This window comes from Palaemon carinicauda, chromosome 8 (genome assembly GCF_036898095.1).
Source record: "Palaemon carinicauda isolate YSFRI2023 chromosome 8, ASM3689809v2, whole genome shotgun sequence".
Classification (NCBI taxonomy): Eukaryota; Metazoa; Arthropoda; class Malacostraca; order Decapoda; family Palaemonidae; genus Palaemon; species Palaemon carinicauda.
Window position 1 is genome coordinate 3,997,066 of NC_090732.1, and position 6,032 is coordinate 4,003,097.

General features: G+C 34.3%; 1 protein-coding gene across 1 annotated transcript in view; it reads right to left on the reverse strand.

Annotated features, from left to right (window-relative positions):
- Nucleotides 1-6,032, reverse strand: part of rdgA (retinal degeneration A) — a 390,177-nt gene that overhangs the window by 357,015 nt on the left and 27,130 nt on the right.

Here is a 6,032-nt window from a genome sequence, read left to right on the forward strand (position 1 = left end):
AAAAATATTATTGCTTCAGAAGACCTTACTACTGTTCATGATCGAAAGAAAATTCCCTTTGAAAATAAAACTTCCTTCTTTTAAATTTCATATCAGAATTTCACTCACCAATACAGACCACACATTAATTACCTTCCACATTTTCCTATTCAAAACTAATTGCTTACTCCAATACGAGTATATTAGTTCTGTGCATGGTGACAGCCTTATTATTATTATTATTATTATTATTATTATTATTATTATTATTATTACAAGGTAAGCTACCACCCTAGTTGGAAAAGCAGGATGCTATAAGCCCAATGGCTCAAATAGGGAAAAATTTCCTAGTGAGGAAAGGAAATAAACCAATTACAAGAGAAGTAATAAACAATTAATATTAGACATTTTAAGAGCAACATCAAAATGAATCTTTCATATGTAAACTATAAAAAAAAAAAAAACTTATGTCAGCCTATTCAACAAAAACACATTCGCTGCATATTTGAACATTGAATGTTCTACCGATATAACTGCCTGATTAGGAAGACCATTACGCAATCAGGTCACACACTTCTGAATAGATTGATCACCACAAATAATAAAAGACTTTCCCACTAATACAATTTTTTGTGCAATTGAAGAAGAAAAAGACCGAATGTGTTTCTCAAAAGTGATTTTGCTATAAAAACACACACCTAAAATTTCAAGAGTTGTATAAAATTAAAGAAACATTATCAATGCTAAGATCTGGATGTTGAGGAGCCACAGTCCTCGACCTGTTTACAATCATACACTGAGTTTGGTTGGGAATCAACTTACTACACTTTTTACCTGCGTACCAAACTACCTTTAAGAAAAACAGATACTTTTGAAAACGAGGTAAAAACAAAGTATAACTGATCCACCATCAAATTAATGAATAGAATATCTTAATTTGCTAGAGTACAAAACCGAATCACAGTATATGCGCTTGTAAAGTGAGCTAAATGATAGGATAAAATATCTTTCATGATTGAACAATATTTTTACAATAAGAGCCCTTAAAACTTTTGCCTTCTATCTTTGAATCATAAAATCCAGAAGTAATAACCAAAGTTACATAAAAAACTACTACTACTACTACTACTACTACTACTACTACTACTACTATTACTACTACTACTACTAGCCGAGATACAACCCTGGCTGGAAAAGCCCAGTGCTATATGCCCCCAAAGATTCCAACGCGGAAAAATAGCTCAATGAGGAAAGGAGATACGGAAATAAACAAACTACATAGCATTCAATAAGTTCTAGAACTTCGAGAAATTCTAAACACAATGAAAATCTTTAGGACAACAATCTAAACTTATTTCAAAATAAATTAAAAAATGTACATGATTGGTTTTGAGACAGAGGCGATGGTCGGGTCGGGGTAAATAAAAAAAATGGTGATTAGGCACATACAAGCAAAACAAAATGTTTTATCCCTCCAGCCAAAACCATTATCAGATTTCGAAAACTCTCTTGGGGGTCCGAACTAATTGAACTTCAAGGTATTGGACGACGCTGCCTTAACAAAATTAAATCTAGAATTTTCCGATGGGAAATAGAAGATGAAAAAACTTGAGAGAGATTAATGACCTGAGAAGAGGGTAAATACAAATAAATCTTACTTCAGCCTGAAATCCTAATTAGCGAAGGGATAAATATGATAGAATATGTACAGACAATAAATCTATATCCTTTGTCAATATGTTTATTGGCAGACCATCTATCTCCATACCCTTCTAAGTTCATCACATGGGCGAGAGAGAGAGAGAGAGAGAGAGAGAGAGAGAGAGAGAGAGAGAGAGAGAGAGAGAACAAATGTAAGTAAATAACTTGCTGGATACAAAAGTCACGTTTCCAAAGACAATATATACATATATATATATATACTGTATACATATATATATATGTGTATATATATATATATATATATATATATATATATATGTGTGTGTGTGTGTATATATAGACATATGTATATATAGACATATGTATATATAAATAATATAGGATATATGCAAATTTATATAAACACATATATATGTATATATATATATATATATATATATATGTTTACTAACTAAAGTATATATACAGTAATATACTGTATACATACACTTATATATAAATATATATATATATATATATATATATATATATATATATATATATATATATATATATACACACACACACAGTATGACATACATACACATCACAAATATCTGCATGTATATATACACATATATACATATACATAATTATGTATGTCCTACCACAGCAACTACTCGGTGGATGGACTGCATAATATTTCCCTACCTGGAGGGGTCCATGAAACATAAGAATTTATTCTTCCAATTAATTTAATTCCTATGCTTCCGAGTAGAAATAGTATTGATTTTTCGTTTAAAAGATAACTTCCTTTCTTTCAAATTCCACGTCGGAATTTCACCCGCCATTACAAAGACATTAAAACCTTTTATATATTTATAATTGAAGCCAATTCTTTACTTCAATACATTTATTATGTGCATGGTGACAATTCCTTTAATTTGGCATCTCGCTATTCCCAACTTGGAATTTGGAAATATCCAGTCACTGAAACTTTGACGTCATATTTAAAAACCACTGTATATTTAACCTCGAAAATTGGGACGCACAACATGACGTTAAAGATAACCATTTAAAAATGTCTGCTTTCATCAGAATAGATACTCACCAGAACGTCAGCCGGGCAAACCCAACTCCCTACAGTAGTGTCTAACCACAGCAGTGGCCTCCCCAGTAAACGACTTAAACTCACGGTCCAGGGCTGGGATCGATCTGCCGCCATGCGAATGCTAAGCGAACACGACACTACTGTACTAGCCAGGAGGCTTCAATGTGAACATAGAAGCGCAAGGCTTCGCCCATAAGATCGAACATTAAGATGAACTTTTTTCTTATCGGGCAAAGATCAGTAAACTTTTTCATGTTGGTGTATAAATGATAACGGTTGAGCAGTGAGAGCCTGCTGCTATTGGCAGCAGGAGTGATTGATGTATGAGAAAATGGACGGTTCATCATAATTTATTATTATTACCTCCGCCAACGAACTTGAAAGGAGGTCATGGTTTACCCCCTGTTTTGTTTGTTTGTGTGTGATTTTGATTGTGAACAGCTTCTTGGTCATAATTCTAATCGTAGAATAATGAAACTTGTAGGGATTAACTGTTGTTATTATTATTATTATTATTATTATTATTATTATTATTATTATTATTATTAATGTTGTGTTTGTTTTGAAGGAAAATGTGTTATCTTCTATATTATTAAAACTTTTGAAGGGAAAAATTTTATTTCCTTCATATGACATGTCACCATGTACAATATATAGTTATTCAAAAGACATGTCACCATGTACAATATATACAGTTATTCAAAAGACATGTCACCATGTACAATATATACAGTTATTCAAAAGACATGTCACAATGTACAACTTATACAGTTCCGATGAAGCCCACCTTGCCACACTCTAAAGCTGAAATCACATTAAGCTTTTTTTTTCACCAGCAGCGAGCCGTTGCTGACGAAAATGGAAAGTCAGGAGCGTTTTTGCTCGAGATATTGGCTTCTCGACTGGATGGGAAGCAGCGAGTACAAACCGCGAGCATGATTTCAGATGTAAACAAAAAAAAAGATGGGTGCTGCAAATAGGTCGTGTTCTTGCTTGTTAATCTTGGGTCCAACGAGCCCCAAGAGATAATGAAAATCTGCGTTATTCAATCAATTCAACATTCTATTAGAACATTTCTGGGCGCCATGATAATGTCAGCTGATCGGATTTGTTTACAATTTTCTCCTAATTGCTCCTCGAACCGCTCGCGAGCATCATCTGGAGGTTGGCGAAAACCTGGAGCAAGAAATTACTATAGTCCATTTCTTTTAGCGATGCAAATTTGCACCGACTCGCAGCGGTGCCCTTTTACCTCGGAAAAGTTTCCTGGTCGCTGATTGGTTGGACCAGACAATTCTAACAAATCAGCGATCAGGAAACTTTTCCGACCTAAAAGGGCACCGCTGCGAGTCGGTGCAAATCTGCCTCGATAAAAGAAATGGACTATAGTGTGATTCCAAAATAAGTGGGCGGCAAATTCCTGTTTGTAGTCCCCGCAACCCGCTATCTCTATATATAGTATATAAAGGGTATGGCGGTACAGTTTTGATGAACAAAGTGTGCAAAATACTCCGGTGACCAACTGTACATGTAAAAGATAAATCATTTACACTGATGATGTTATTACCTCGTACGTCAAAAGCTTCTCTAGGCCTAACATCCCCCAACCTCGTTTCTTCGATAATCATGTGAAAACAATACTTTTCCATTCATCATCTCCCACTTCACGTTTCATAATCCTCAGCCATGTAGGCCTTTGTCTTCCAACTCTTCTAGTGCCTTGTGGAGCCCAGTTGGAAATTTGGTGAACTGATCTCTTTTGGGGTGTGTGAAAAGTAAGCCCAAACAAAAATAGTTAAGGAAAGCCAGCTGCGAGATATTAAATATGACCTTTTTTTTCACCTGACATTTTTTCACCTTTGGACCTTAAATCTATTTCTATTTGCATTTCTATACATCTTACGTCTACGACAAATGATAACTTAAGGCGAGTTTTACTTGGCAGGGTCGAAAATTTACCATGTAGCTTTATTATTATTATTATTATTATTATTATTATTATTATTATTATTATTATCAAGTGCTACGCTAACACCCTAGTTGGAAATGCAGGATGCTATAACCCCAGGGGCTCCAACAGTGAAAATAGCCCAGTGAGGAAAGGAAACAAGGAAAAATATTTTCAGTACAGTAACATTAAAATTTTCCATATACTGTAAACTATAAAAAGTTTAACAAAACAAGAGGAAGAGAAATTAGATACAATAGTGTGCCCGAGTGTACCCTCAAGCAAGAGAACTCTAACCCAAGACAGTGGAAGACCATGGTACAGAGGCTATGGCACTACCCAAGACTAGGACAATGGTTTGATTTTGGAGTATCCTTCTCCTAGAAGAGCTGCTTATTGGTGCTAGATCTAATAAAAATAGCCATATTATAAAATATTATATTTCACTAGTGTGACCCCCATCAAAAATGACGTCTAAACAGACAAATATGCACATATACGCACAAATACCACAAACCCTCACCGGGGTATGACTACTCTCTCTCTCTCTCTCTCTCGCCCTTGGGATGGGGAGAGCTCCACATGACCGAAATATATATATATATATATATATATATATATATATATATATATATATATAGATGAGTGTGTGTTTGTTCAATTTACATTTCTCAGCAAGTTTCACTTAAGTACACAGCCAGCCAATTGCATTTTCTAACTAAGAATACAATCCACAACAGTCGCTAATTATCAGGAACAAATTTCACTGATTAGTTTAAAAATAATCTAAAAAAAAAAAAATAGGTCTGAGGTGTTACCTCCCTAACCCTACGACTGGATTCCATGTCAAGTTTCCCGCTGCTAAGACAAGGATAATAACCCTTGGACCATATATATTTAAACTAAGGTTAATAAACCCAATAAAAATCAGTGTTAATTAAGTTTTCAATAATGTGAAAGACTAAGCATAAGGAAAATATATCATATTTAACACTACAAATTACAACACACATCACATCTATCAAAAGCATTTGCTTAAACAATAATGATATACACTAGAAATTAGACTATCCAATGAATATCTTTTCAACAAATATAAAAAGTATTCTTCGTCGATTACGATGTTCTGGTATAATTATCATCGATCACTCTTCATTAGCCACTCGAGTCTATTTCTTTTCTCTTTCCTTATGTTTACCAAAGCCTCGGACGCAGAAGTCGACAGTCAATGAGGAGCCTTGTTTATTGCTGTGGTTATCAGAATGTCTAATAGAACAAACAAATGCTGTCCCTATAGGGGATTGACCTAAGATTCGAACACAGGTTAGGGATAAATGCAAAGGCCTATAATGG